The sequence below is a fragment of the Prionailurus viverrinus genome, chromosome A1, assembly GCF_022837055.1.
Source record: "Prionailurus viverrinus isolate Anna chromosome A1, UM_Priviv_1.0, whole genome shotgun sequence".
Taxonomy (NCBI): domain Eukaryota; kingdom Metazoa; phylum Chordata; class Mammalia; order Carnivora; family Felidae; genus Prionailurus; species Prionailurus viverrinus.
The window spans coordinates 130,086,149-130,101,479 of record NC_062561.1 but is presented as its reverse complement, the minus strand read 5'-3'; the positions used below and the strand labels follow the sequence as shown (position 1 = coordinate 130,101,479).

The following is a 15,331-nucleotide window of genomic DNA, read 5'->3' as shown; positions in this document are numbered from 1 at the left end:
GCCCCCAAAAATTCCCTCGTCGTACCCATTAGTTCTATTCTCCATTACTATAGTTTTGTCTCTTTGAAACCGTCATATAAATGGAATCATATAGTATATGATCTTTTCAGAATTGATTCTTCCACTCAGAATGCCTTTCAAATGCCTTTGAGGTTCATCCAAGTTGTTGCTTTTTATTGCTAAGTATTTCATTGTATAGACACACCCCAGTTTGTTTATCCATTCACCTGTTGAAGGACATCTGGATTATTCCCACGTATGAAGAACGATGCTACAAACATTCACGAATAGGTTTTTGCAGGAACATAATTTACATCTCTCTAGGGTAAATACCCAGGGATTGCTGGATGGTGGTAAGAGTGTGTTTAACTTTAGACTATTAATATGGTGAATTGCACTTGATCGTGGTAAAATATTCTTTTATAATATATATTGTTGAATTGGACTTGCTAAGAGTTTTTGTGTCTCTTCATGAGGGACATTGATCTGCAGCCTTCTTTTTTTGTATCATCTTTGTGAGATACGGATTAAAGCAGTGTTTAGAGAGAAATCTGTGGCATTATTAAATGCTTAGAATAATGCTACAAAAGAAGAACGTATTCAAATCAATAATCTGAACTTCCATCTTAAAGAAGCAGAAAAAGGGAACCAAAATACACCTAAAGTAAGCAGAAAAAAGAGAGTAATAAAAATGAGAACAGAAATCAATGAAATGATAGGATCTGTTTGGTATCAGATTAATGTTGGCCTCCTAAGTTAAGTTGGAAAGGATTCTATCCTCTTTCATTTTCTGGAAGAGACTGTATAGAACTGGTCTAATTTCTTTAAATGTTTGAGAGAAATAACCAGTGAGCCTGGAGATTTCTTCTTCAGAAGATTTTAAACCACAAAATCCTGTGTCTTTAATAGCTCTAGAACTATTCAGGTTATCTATTTTATCTTGGTGAGTTTTGGTGGTTTTGGCTTTTCAAGGAAAATGACACAGTTCTTCAAAGTTGTTGAATTTATGTGCATAGAGTTGTTTGCAGTATTCCCTCATGATCTTTTTTTATTGTCTGTAGGATTTATACAATATCTTCCTTCATTCTTCGTACTGACAATTCATGTCTTCTCTCTCCCTCTCCTCTCTCTCTCTCTCTCTCTCTCTCTCTCTCTCTCTCTCTCTCTTTGATCTTGCTAGAAGCCTATCAAATTTAATGATATTTGCAAAGAACCAACTTTTGGCTTTTTACAATTTTCTCCATTGTTTTTCTGTTTTCAGTTTCATTGATTTCTGCTCTTTATTGCTTCCTTTGCTCCCATTGCTGCCATTAAGGGATTGCTTGGGGACTGGGGTGTGAGGAACAGAGAAAAGAAAAAAGAAATGATGGTTTTTTGCACTCTGAGAATTAGGACTCTCTTTCCCCAGTCCTTGAGCTGTCCTGGAGCTCTCCCCAGCCAGTTCCCTGGAGGCCACTTCTGGTTTTCCGGCTGCATTGACTTCAGGATGGGGGCAATCAGAGGGAAAAAATGGTAAACTCACCACGATTTCAATGGTATTCCAATTTCTGGTCTTCTTCCCCAATCTACTTGCTACTATTTAGTTTTCAGAGTCTTCATCTATTCTGTGCAGGTTACAGTTGTGGTTGGTCAGAACGAACAGGTAGAGTGTGTTTCTTCCATCTGATCCAGACTGAAACTTTTCCCACGTTCTTTGAGCTCATTCAGAGAGAATTCGGGACCTCATATATGGGGCCATCATATCTTCTACCCCCATCCCTGCTCCAACTCCACTGGCTTCTCTTGTAGCATTACTGCCTTGATCACCATCTGTCTCTCTGGGTTCCACAGGGATTGTCTGCAGTGGAGGTTAAGGCAACTTGGATGACTGACACATCCAGGACCAGACGTACCCTGGGCAGCCAAGAAGCATTTCTTCTTTCAGAGATGAATTCCTACTACATGAGAATTAGTAGTTCATTCCACAGGGGATCCTCAGTGACTTATAAGTCTTGGGGCATCATATTCAAACATCACATTCAGGTTGTCCTGGTTGCCTATGGTTGATTTCATGAAGTTCTCTTCCTGGTCAGACTGATGGTTCATAAGATGACTTAATTGTTCTTATAAACTTATTCAGAAGAAAAATGAGCTTACCTTTTCCTCAGGCTCATGCACACTCCTTGTAGTCCTTTCCCCTGTTCAGGTGATTTGTTTCAAATCTCTAGTGCTCTGCTGAGAAGGGCACCCATGGCATCCTTACAAAGTTGAGTACCAATCTTCCTAGGGTAATTACAGAGAAACGTCCCAGTTGCAATACCCTGGCAGGCTTGATGGAGAGGAAGCTTGACACTAAATGAGAGCCCCATCCTTTTCCTACAGGCCCGCCTGAACCAAAGGAGTCTAGCAATTCCAGGGCCCGTCCTTTTAATATATTGTAAAATTAAAGTCAACCTGGAAATGAGGTAGGTGGGTGGCTGGCTGAAGCTAAATGGTCATTGTGTACCAGGCTGGTTATCCCACCGGTTGTTATACGATAACAGAGGATCAGATAAACACAGGCATAACCTCTGCCTCCATTGATAATGTAAATCATCCCTTGTATCATTTGTCTTTCCTTCAGACTGAATACAAAAGGCATAGAAATGAACAATTCATGCCTAAACACAGGAGAGCTTGAAAGCTAGTGTATGTCAGATGTTTACTCTAGGTCATCATTAAGGGGTTGAGTGGATTTGCTTATAAACACAGGCTATTCTGCCGGGGCCAGGGGAGTGGGAGAGACAAAGTGTTTCTTGTCGCGCAAAGACAGCTCTTTTAAAGACACACTGCAACTTTTCTGCCACGCACAGTAAGTTATATAGATAATTCTTTTTATAGGATATGAAATGTTGTCTCCTGAGCAGTGCAAAACGTAATGTGTTATAGAAACAATGCTCTTTCTCTCCACTTTGTGCAAATGTCATTTTTCATTATCCACTGAGAAAGAGCTCGCTAGAGATCAAAATGAGAGCAGGGCTGCCCTTTCTGCCAATGGTCAGGTGCTTCCTGACACATAGTCAGCAAAGACCTCCATGGGAGCCCTGGGAGTTCTCCCCAGGCGGCTCCCCCAACAGCGAAGTGTGGAGCACAAGCCCCTGAAAGATGTCACATCTTTCCAGGCTGTCCATTTCCGCTGCCCTCATTCTCTGCTCAGGGTTTTGTGGGTGGTGCTGGTGGCTGTTGTTCCCACCCTGTCCAACCAAAGGCAGCTAAAGAAAAAGCGCCAAGACAAACAGAACGAGAGCCTTGGGGACCCAGTAATGGGTACAGAGCGTAGAGTGTGGTAATCATTCTTTTGATTTGTGCTCAGATATGTTTTCTATTTGCTTTCGCACAGAATGCACATTTTCCCTCCGGATTGCAAATAATCTAAACCAGGATAAAACCATCACAAAGTGGCCTTCAAACATCATGTCTGTATTGGAACTGAATGACTGATCAGACATTTAAATATGGAAACTGGGAATTCGGGTAAATTGCAGAGATACGGTTTTTTAAAACCTGCTCAGAGTTGTTTAAATAATCTTTGCTTTCTTGGGTCTCTCTCTCTCTCTCTCTCTCTCTCCCTCTTTCTCTCAAGAATTCTGCAGTGTTTCCTTCTAATTTTGCTCCCATTTGCTCCAATTTTAGTGTCGTTCAATGATTTGTTTGCCTCTAGAAATTATTTTTACATCACTCCTAACAGATGGAACAAGAAAGAAGATGAGATTGAATTATCAACATTCCCAATGTCTGGTCCCTCTGCCCTTTTGCCAGGGTCCATTTCCTGAGCTAATCAACAGCTTCTTACATCGTCATCAGTGCCTACTGTCAAGCCTCTTTGAAGTCAAAGACAAGCAAAGAAATAGGCACACACAGAATGATGGCTGCAGCCCAGTGTCCTGCACACCCCGCCCCCCAGGGGATCTGGGAAAGGAAAAGCTGCCAGGGGGAGATGGGATGGGGAGTGCCTGCTGTAGAAAGGAGCGTGCTCACACCCTGCTGGCTGAGGCTCCTGTCCGGTGGAGCCCCTGACAGCAGTCAGGCAAAGGAATCCTACAACAGGGTTCTGGTCCCACGTTAATGTCAAGCACTGGGTTTTCTTTTAGTTACTCAAGGATCAAAGGGAAATTATTCAATAAAAAGGAACTTAAAGGGGGCTTCTGGGCCGACACAAACCTTAATCAAAAACACTTGTTCAAACGCAGCTTCCTTGACCTGCCTTTTCATATTGTCTTTCCAGTTCTTATACACATTTGTGATTAAAATAAGGATTTTCTCCATCACAATTCAGCGTTCCCCTCCCTCTCAGCTGACCAGGATTTCACAAGGGTGACATGACAGTTTGTTGCTAAGGAACTGAAGATACATGTCACAATTCAGCATTCTGATGAAGAAGAGTAAATACTTTTCAACAGATTGAACACTGAGTATAAATACACAGTGTGCGCGCGCATGTGTGTGAGGGCACGCTTACGTGCAGCATTATAACTGACAACAGAGAGAAGAGAAAGCACAAGAGCGTTCCTGTCTGAAACGAGGATGATCAGCCACCTCCTCTATGAAAGCTGCTCTTTAATAACCCTCAGCTGCCTCGCTTGTAAGAATACCATCATGCATTTGAACTTTTCACTTCGGCTTGTTTTGCTCCCCTCTGTTCCGATGCCTGTTCCCTCGCACTGTCGTGTCAGAGATTTATCACGCTGTGACCTCAGTCACGTTCTCTCTGAAAAGGAGTCAAGCACAAACTTCCCAAGTCTCTAATATTCTAGGTGTTCAGCAGGGAGACTGGAACATGAAATTCCTCCCACTTGAAGTACACCCACATCAGTGTTTCTTGAAAATCTATTTATCTTAGTCACGACCTATGAACATGAATAGAACGTGGCTAATGTTTCCCTGGATCCCATGTGCCTGAACACTGGGAAAAGTTAGAATTTATACAGTCGCGATTCCCAGGGAGAAGTGCAATAACTTCACAGTTTTTTTTTTAAATAGAATTCTTTAAGAAGCAGAACATTTAAAATGTGCCCTTTCTTTTTCTTTCGCAGCATTAAAAAAGATCTCTGCCTCTCAATTTGGTTCGCCTGCTATCATGTTGCTGATTCTGTGATTGTCAGATTAAGAAAAATGGGAAAATCTAACAGCAGATAATGCCACAAATGAATGGTATGCATACAATAATAGATAAGTACACACCATGAATTAAAGAGGAAATGGATACATGTAGCAAAGGAAACAGTGATCCTTTGAAAATTGGAGATAAGAGCTTAATTACTTATATAGAAAACTACAGGAAGATGTGACCTGAATTTGATTGAAGAGAAGTAAACGTCGTGGTCAAATCCTTGGGTACTAGGCCAACATTTTGCTTGAATTCTATCCATCTCTCCTGCAGTAGGGGGCCAGTTCGGAGTAATAAGTGTTTACTCTGCCTAATTGAGGAGGTTGGACGCTAATGAGTTTTCTGAACACTGCAGAAAAGAATGTTGCATGTGAAGGGGAAACCAAAAGGTACATGGAAATGAAAAAAAAATGCCCTGGGAACATGTGAAAGTTCATTGAGGTGGGCTGGGAGAAGTCCAAACAAAACGGGTTTTAGAAAGAGGTGATGTGGTTAAAAACCACTCACTCACCCTGGCTAGAACACAACTATAAACAGAATTTGACCCTGACCTCCCATAAATGATCCAGGCATTGTTGACAAGCAGACAAACTCAGAGGGTGTCACTTGATTCTGTTCATTATTTATGCTACATGGGACTTCCTTCTGTGCTCCTTGCAGTTTTCTCCCAACCACCCCAAAAGTTACATTCTACACATAATTTGAGAATAAAAAATAGGAAGCACCTCTAAATTGAAATGCCTAATCAGAAATGTGTAATTGAAGACAAACTCTGATTAGTACCAATATAAATTTGGTTTAAGGTGAGTAGGGCTACTGCGTCTCAAGATGAGAACACTTAGGAGCCTCAACATATGCTGAATCCCTGCTGCCCAGGACTCTATTAAGGGGCAGGACAAGAAAAAAAGAAAAAAGAAAAAAAGGAATAGACTCTGCCCTTGGGAAGTTAGGACATGACAGCAAAATCGTACCAAACAGGCACACAGGACTGCATAAGCAAAAGGTTCCAAGGGTGGCCTTGGCTAAGTATACTCCCTCAGAGAGGGAGATACTTGTCCTGATATCTAAAACAGAGGTGGAGGGGATGGAAGAAGGTGTCCTTGGGCTAGGGAATCATGCAAGGAAAGACGAGGAGGCTGAAGTAGCCCTGAGATGACTTAGAATATTCTGGTTATCTGTTGCTGTGCAACAAACTATCCCAAAATTTAGTAGTCTAAAACAAACCTTCTATTTTGCTTATAATAGTTGTGTCTCAATAATTCATGAAGAGCTCTGCTGCCTAGTTTATCTCTGATCTACATGGTGTCCACTGGGGCTAGATGGTCCATCTTCAAGATGGCTTCTGCACTCTTAGGTTTGGCACTTGGAGTCCTTGGCCTGCCTCTCTCCCTACCATCTCCCTCACCTCAACTTGGGCTCCTCACAGCATGACAATCCTTAGGGTAATAGGATTTCTTACAACAACAGCTCAGGGTTCCAAGAGAGTGTTCCCAGGGGCACAGCCAGAAGTTCCAAGGTTTCTTATGACCTAACCTTGGAACATCCAGACATCACTTCTACCACATTCTATTGATCAAGCAGGTCACAAAAGCAGTTCATATTGAAGGGAATGGGATTGGACTTCATCTTTCTATTCTTTTTTTAATGTTTATCTTTATTATTTTTGAGACAAAGAAAGACAGGGCATGAGTAGGGGAGAGGCAGAGAGAGAAGGAGACACAGAATCGGAAGCAGGCTCCAAGCTCTGAGCTGTCAGCACAGAGCCCGACACGGGGCTCGAACTCGTCAACCGCAAGATCATGACCTGAGCCCAAGTCAGACACTCAACCGACTGAGCCACCCAGGAGCCCCTAGACTTCATCTTTCAATGGGAAGAATTACAACAAATCTGTAGCCAACTTTACCACAGAAAGTAATAAATAAAGCAGAATGATTTAAGTAAATGGTCAATGCCAGAGAGCAGGAGCAATTGTCAGAGCAAGAGGCAGAGAATGAGTATAGAGGGCTTTGTAGGTAAGAGATTTGAACATTCAAATAATATCACCTTTTCGTCCTGGCATATCCTCTCTTGTGGAATGACATGCATCTAAACAAAAGAGGGCACCATGATTTTCTAGAGTTCCCAGGCATTGGGACTAGATGAGCAAAGGAAATTGAAATTCCCCACTTGAATCTCTCCAACAGGATACTTTCTGGTCAGGGCATATTTGGTTGTGAAGAACAAAAACTCATTCAAGCCACTTTAAGGACTATTCAGCACCTCAGGCAAGCATAAGAGCATCCCAGGACAAGAGATAGGGATGGTGGGCCACAAGAAATTTTCTAGGTCGGTCACTACAAACCTGAGAGCCCGGATTACCCTATCTGTCCCTGGTGGTGGTCTGAGGTCTCTCATCTCTGTGCCAGCTTTGATCTCTTGCTTGTCTTCACAGTCGAGCTTTCCCTGCTGACTCAACAGAGAACACAAAACCAAAAATGGCTGCTCCAGGCCTGCATGGCCTTTGATTCCAACCAACCAACATTATCTGATTACAGACTTTTTAATCTATGAAATTGAATTTGGAGGGGTCTCTGGTTAGTTTAGACTAGTCTATGGATTGGCTACCTTTGAGTTAAATAGCTACTCTTCGTTCAATCAAGTATGGCTGGAGAACAATTCAGATGTTTAATAAGAAAGTAACATAAAAGCACAGTCACCTATGAAGTCTGCCCCTACGATCAGTAAGGGCACAGGTGGGGAGGCAGTCAAGAGAAAAAGTGTAAGAAGGCTAAGTAACAAGTAAGGAGGATCACGTGGAAAAGAGGCCAGCCCAGAGCTGGGAACTGGGATAAGAACAGAAGAGCTTGGTCCCCAAGCCATTCATGCATATCCCAAACCCTTCCCTGACGGAGGCAGACCCATTTCCTATTGAACTTGCCCTGGCAGCCTTGATGTATGAAGCAGCAAAGTAATGGACAGTAACGGATAGTATCGAAGAAGGGCCTTTCTTCCCTGGCTCTCACAGAGGATGTTAATGCTTATAATAGTATTGGGAGTATCAGCCCTCTCCCAGATTATTCTCCAGTACACATACCTACACCATAAGGGAAAGATTGATAGTATAAGCATTGGCTCTTTAATTTTGTCAATAGAAATTATTAATTAAAAAAGTGAGTAGGAAAACAAATCCCAGTTGCAGAAAAGTATTAATGGTACTTCATACTGTCATAGAAAAATGCAAATCAGGATATTCCTTTTCCCTAATTAGCAGACAAAATCCAGGATAAAGTTTAAGTTGATAAGAGCTCTTTCAACACTGGAGAAAAGTATTGACCTTCCTGTGGTAAAGGTAAGTATGAAGTACATTAAAATAACCATTGTCTCAGTAATCAAGTTTACCTCTACAATAACGTTGGACTATGACACTCCTTCAGAAATGCTGTCTGCTCAAAATTCTCCAAACAGAAGCCCTGAATGGAATTCTGCTAGGGTAGGAGAATTGTGGCTGGGTAGTCAAAATCAATTTGTCCCTGTGATTGACACGAGGGCCTGTATGGCAGCCAAGCTCTCTCAAACCATCTGTGCTCTGATTATGATCAATAGGTATTCACGATATGCCCGGGAAATGTGCTGTTTGATTACTTTTACATGGGAGAGAAGACAAAACACCTCAGCCTAGAGTCTTTTAATGTGGATGTAGAAGCTGGGTGATGAATTATTAGAATATAGAGTTTGCACTGATAAACTTTTGAACTTTCATTGAACTTGTAGATTAAGAATAGGCAGTTTTTCCAAGAGGAAAATTCACCAGACAACCAACAATTTTTCTTTCACATATTTAAGGGAGATGTTCGATCTGGTAAGGAAATAATAGTAATTTATGTCTTTGATAATTGAGAAGGATTATAGTTCTATACACAGAAAAAGCAACCACCACCCAGGCCCTGTGAGTCACAAAGCCATAAAAGAAGAAGCTTCCAGGTTAAAAGCAGATGAAACCTCTGGATTTGGAGCATGATGTTCTCCTAGAGGGAGCTGAGAAAGGGAAAAGAAATCCCCATCTACTTGTAAAATTAGGGCCCCCTCTCTGCCTTCCTTCCAAACAATGATAATGACGCTTTTCAAATTCAACTTGAGCTTCCACACTAACAGAAACACGTGTGCGCACGTGCGTGCACACACACACACATACACTCACACACAGAACCATTTCTCTGTGTGCATAGCTCTCTTGCATATACCATAATGCACAAACATAACAGACCCACAATGACCCTCAGTGGGAGACAACCGTCTAAATATAAGCAATGAAGCTGCCTCCTTCAATCTGCTGGGACCCATCATTCTCCAAATATCATTTGTCCTGTAATCTGTAGGAACAGCCTGGAGTAGATGAAAGGTTAAGAAGGAGATTGCTGACCAGCTGGAAACATGTGTTTGTTACATTCAACTCACTACAAGAAATTATTTTACTGATAAAATAGTGTTAGCTGAGATCAGGTTCCTAAGAGATGGGAATTACTAATTTTGCTACCGTGACACTGAACAGCTTGTATTAAAAATACACATCGCGGGGGGGGGGGGGGGGGGGGCGCCTGGGTGGCGCAGTCGGTTAAGCGTCCGACTTCAGCCAGGTCATGATCTCCCGGTCCGTGAGTTCGAGCCCCGTGTCGGGCTCTGGGCAGATGGCTCAGAGCCTGGAGCCTGTTTCCGAATCTGTGTCTCCCTCTCTCTCTGCCCCTCGCCCGTTCATGCTCTGTCTCTCTCTGTCCCAAAAATAAATAAACGTTGAAAAAAAAAAAACGTTAAAAAAAAAATACACATTGGCTCGTGGCTCTTTGGCTTGGTTGGTACAATGCACCAAAGGCCTCAAGTAAACGCTGGCCACTCTTTAGTTCAGTTGCCCTTATTAATAATAGATCCTATCACCTTCCTTCCCTGATCTCTTCACTGTAATGTTTTTGCTTCCATGGAATTCAGTTTGAGGCAATCCTACCACTACTATTAGCATGCATCTTGCTAGATGCTCAAAAATGAGAAGGACACAATCTTATCACAAGTTGCTAATAGCTGATGTTTATAAAGAACCATGGGTGTTATAATGCAAGGCTGGGAAACAGCCAACAAGAGTGAGATATACAGTCTTAAAGAGCAGTCTAAGGATGGAGCCAACAGCTCCATTTGGGGGGATTCAAAGTGCCTATTTCATTTGCAAGGAACAGAGATTTGTGCAGGTTTTCTCAAGTCATGAGTGTTAGGTGTTATTTTAAAAACCCAAGACCTTGCATGGAAAAGTCATCAAGAACTTGGACAGGCCTGGGTACTCATTATTCTATCTCTTTGTCTGAGGGCATCTCTACCATGTCTGCTGGTCTGGTCTGTCCTCCTATCTCTACTGACTTGGCTTACTCAAAGTTTTTATTTCCCCATAACTATGGTTTGCACATGACTGCTCATGACCTTGACTCTATCTCCTGGTGTTTAGTTTTAGCAAGCACTGCTAACTGTCTTATTTGAATTTCTAAAACGCAGAGAGGGAACTTAGTTGCCTCTACTCAGATTTCATGTGGCCACACTCTGGGTTTATTGGCCAGCCACTAGATGCACGAATCTATGCTCATTCCCCAACCATAGGCCAATTCTCTATGGCCAAAAGCACCCAGTGAGGGGGTACAAATAAAGCTTCCCCTTCAGCAAGGACAGTTTAATTAAGAAAAGGCTTGGCAAGCATTCTAAAGGCTGATCTGCCTAGTCCATGGGATAACTAGGAAAGGTTCCATGGAAGAGGTTACATTTGAGATGATCATAAAAGGATCCTGTGAAAGGACAGGCAAAGGTGGAGTAAACATGGAGGTAATTCCATATGCAAAAACCCAAAATAGGAAAGTAGGGAGTATATTTGTGGGTATTTTGTTTTGGCTAGGTAGGGCAATGCTCCTCAAATGTTCTGTGCATGTGAATCACCTAAGAATCTTTTTAAAATGCAGATTCCTACTAACTCTGAGGTAGGACCTGAGATGCTGCCTCTCTCAGTTCCCAGAGGATGCTGACGTGCTGGTACACACTTTGGATAGCAGGCCTAGAAGAAAGAATATGTCAAAGCTTTGAATACCAGGCTAAGAAATTGGTACCCACTCTACTTCAGCGAGCAATAAGCAGCTCTGGAGGACGTGAGACCGAAGAATGATATAACCAGAGTGGTGTTAAAAGACAATTGATTCGGCAATGCTTTGTGGGATAAATCAGAAGAGAACTGGAAGATCAGCTATTTAACAATTGTAAAGACCAGGAAAGAGGTAATAAGGACTAAAATAGGACACCTGCTCTGGAAGGGGAAAGGAAAGGATACATAAGATAATATATATAGCCAGTTGAACATGCCCTTCTCAACATCCTTACCAAGTCTTGCCTTACTTAACAAGAGGAGTCACTTCCTCAGGCATCATCTGGTGACATCTTTCTATGTCCTTTCCAGGGTGTCTGCTTTTCATTTCAGATCACATCTAAAGATACACACTCTCTTTTACCTCTAACCCTTAATTTCATTCCCCTGCCTAACCACATTTTTTATCGTGTGCAACTTGCCGCATGATTTAACTATATTATAACCATGTGACTATGTTATTTAGCTATTATTTCATTGTGTACCACTAACCAGATTCAGTAACTATATTTGTTCTGCTGAGGAGTTTTGTAGAAAGCATATCTGAAGGGCACTAGGCAATGAGGTAAAGTCTATTACTGCCTTATCACCATCAAGAAAATGATCTGTTTGTTTGCACTTCACTGGAGTGTATAGCCCGAGAAATTGAAAGAGAGTTTGGGGAGGGCCTGAGTGAAGTCCAGAGATGGAGATGGATGGATACTCTAAACAGTATGCTTTGGCTCAAGATCCCCAAAAACAGCTGTTACAGTATGCAATAGGGAACTAGCCAAACTATGTATTGACAGAGAAGAAGAGATAAGGTGACAAACCTTATATTAGAATTCAGAACCTCTGTTATTATGCAGCTTACCCCGTCCCTACTATACATTTAAAATCAAGGGAAAGATAAACTTGATGTTAAATACAAATCCTGACTGAAATTTTCTTAAGGCTAAAAGCTTCATAATATCCTGAGATTATGGCTATAAAGAAGAAATCTGTGCTTACCTATTGGATTGTTCATGCCATTTTGAAGTCGAATTCTGAATGCTGAACTTTGGTTTTCTGGTTGAACACTTGAGGTCCTTGTGCATTAAATAATTTACACACCAAGCAGGACTTTAAATTCCTTCCTTTTCCTACTGGGCTGGGATTTTGTGCACACATGTAGACTTAGATCTTAAAAACCAAACAGTTGTTGCTGATCAGAAACCAAAACAAAACAATTTCTCCTGGAAAGAAAGAAAGAAAGAAAGAAAGAAAGAAAGAAAGAAAGAGAAAGAGGGAATGGAAGGAAGGAAGGAAGGAAGGAAGGAAGGAAGGAAGAGAAGGAAGGAAGGAAGGGAAGGAGGGAAGAGGAAGGGAGGATGGGAGGGAAGGAAGGAAGAGAAGGAAGGAAGGAAGGAAGGAAGGAAGGAAGGAAGGGAGGAGGGGAGGAAGGGAGGAAGGGAGGAAGTTAGTTAGTTAGTTTAGTTAGTTAGTTAGTTGTCCAGGAGATTAGAGCTATTTTGATTGCACAAGAACATAATCAGAGTCAGGAACACAATGGAGGAAATATTCCCAAAGGAAATCAAGATTAAGATGCACACTTTGGCCTCCTCCTACAAATGCCAACTTCCCAAGCCCACAGGTCATTTTGTTTGACAATGTCACATCGATTCACATTTCACAATGTGCTCTTAACTTTAGAATCTTAATGTGCCGGTTAGAATTAGCTGTATCTTTCAAGAAGAGCCTGATCTTGACCATGCCCATTTCTGGAAAGACTTCTTACTTGGTTGGAGGCATCAGCAAGATGCCTTGTCATTCTGGACTGTGCAGTGAGCTAGTAAGCTGCTATCTTATTTTCAAGCATACACATTCGCACAAATATACATACACACAAGCATTGTACATGTACATGTATACAAATAAGTATTACATGAACGGAATAGAGACATGTTATATACATAAAACTGAATATGTGGTATGTCATGTCCTCATAAAACATTGGGAAGGCATACTTTGAAGAGGACATGGAATTCTGGGAAAAAAACCCATGTTCCATAACAACTGTAGTAATTATTTCACTATGCATATATATATATCAAATCATCATGTTGTACACCTTAAATATACATAATTTTTACTTAAAAAGTAAACTATTAAAAAATAAATAAGGAAGTGAGACTTCATATATTCAGTGGAGGTGATGGTTATGGGTCAAACTCTCTGACCCCATTATCAGAAGTAAAACGAGGTTCCGGCCACTAGCAAGCAGCGGGGATGGAAGAGGAAAAGGCTTCAGAAGACTGGTGTGAACCCGTGGGGGTCACTGGGAAGGGGAAGAAAAAAGACATGCTGGACCCACTTCCTTTCCTCAGTTCTACTCAATGCTGCGGCTTAGGGCTGTGGACACGTTTCTGACCATCCTGGTGGCGGCTGTGGGTGAGGGGGAGTAGAGAAAGGAGTCAGCCTCCCATGCTAACAACTCACGCTGTCTCAAAGGCAATATTTCCAGAGGAAAATACCCCAGATGCCACAAATCCTGCTTCCTACTTCTCTCTGTGCCAGCTCCTTGCCCAGTCCCACTTGGCCAAAAAGAAGAACCTCCCTTCTATAAGTAACATCCCTTCCCAGAGAGGTAATGGTCTTTAGCCACACAGTCATAAAAGCTGCAACAAAGAAATCCAGCCTCTTTGGCTGCAGACTGCCATAGGTTCTTCCCTCCCGGTCTCGTGAGCAGAGTTTTACATAGTGTTTGTGGCTGTCCAGCAGGTTCTACTTCCAGGCTTGCAGGATGGCTACTGGGTTCAAACCCTATCTGCCGCTTCCATGCCAAGGTCACATCCTGCCACCCTCTGCAATGTCACCCTCCAGGTGATTGTCACAGAGCCTACTCCTTGGTCCCAGCATCACTCAAAAGCACCCAAGGTACAGAATAGCTGAGGTTTCAGGGCCCAAGTGCAGATGCAAATTAGAGTATTTTTAATGTTACGAGAATGGTAGCAAATACTCCTTGAGGACAAGGGTTGCAATTAATCTGCAAATGTGTAATAAGAATCCCTGAAAAAAAAGTTACTGTAAAAGAATGATGATGAAAACACATGTATGTGAGTAGGTGGCTTCTTGGAGAGCTGGGGGTGTTTGGGGGCCACTCTTCCCCAAAAGATGTGAGGGAGTTGGTGAAAAAAAGATTTGGAGAGCACCGCACAATGTTCCCTACCAGGAGAGCCAGGAGGAGGAGCCCAGGAAGAGGGGGAGGAAAGATCCCCGCGGAGGACAGGAGAGGGGACCAGCACAAAAATGGCTGCCCTGCAAACACTTGACTGCAGAGACAGCCGTTATTTCCAGAAGTCAGCATTGGACAGAATCTGGCTTTCCTTACCCCTCCAGAGACCAAAGGAAGGTGATATGGAGATACCTGGCAGGGCCAGTGTGGAGAATGCTGTTCACTGGCTTCTTCAACCTCCATTCCGAGCTTCTCCAGGGCACCATCCCATACTGGAGACACCGGAAAACAAAAAACAAAGTTCCCTGTCCTTCTCTGCAGGTAGACATCCGGGTAGGATTAGGTTCTTACAATTAGATGCACTGGCACAAGACTTCTATTTAGAGCTCAGTTAGGTGGGATGAGAGGCAAGGCATGGAGGCTTTTTTTTTTTTAATATTTATTTATTTTTGAAAGAGAGAGAGAGACAGTGCAAGCAGGGGAGAGGCAGAGAGAAAGGGAGGCACAGAATCAAAAGCAGGCTCCAGGCTCTGAGCTGTCAGCACAGAGCCTGACGTGGGCTTTAAACCCATGAACCCTGAGATCATGACCTGAGCCTAAGTCAGACACTTAATTGACTGAGCCACCGGGGAACCCTAAGGTACGGAGTCTTGACTTGGCTGGCCCAGGTCACGGCAGAGGCTGTGGGAAGGTGGGAGTACAGCCTTCCCGCCAGAATACACAGTAATTCTTGGAGCTGAAATTGTTTCTAGGGGCTCTGACTCCAGCCTGCTTCCCTAGACCTTCAAAGCGTTTGTAGGCCACTGAATACCTGATTATTTATGCCCTCCTGTTTCAACTAACTAGAGTGATTTCCCTTGTCTGAATTGG

At 42.6% G+C, this 15,331-nt stretch overlaps 1 long non-coding RNA gene across 2 annotated transcripts in view; it reads right to left on the bottom strand.

Moving 5' to 3' along the window:
- LOC125176853 (uncharacterized) overlaps positions 1–15,331 on the bottom strand; it is a 236,674-nt gene that overhangs the window by 147,681 nt on the left and 73,662 nt on the right. Inside the window, exons 1-2 of one of the 2 annotated variants that reach the window (XR_007156415.1) lie at positions 4,180–4,305; positions 2,137–2,262 (exon numbers count right to left, since the gene is read on the bottom strand). The exons of the other annotated variant lie outside the window; for it this stretch is intronic. This is a non-coding gene — a long non-coding RNA (uncharacterized LOC125176853). Of the gene's footprint in view, positions 1–2,136; positions 2,263–4,179; positions 4,306–15,331 lie in introns of those variants that run through there. 2 annotated transcript variants of the gene reach the window in all.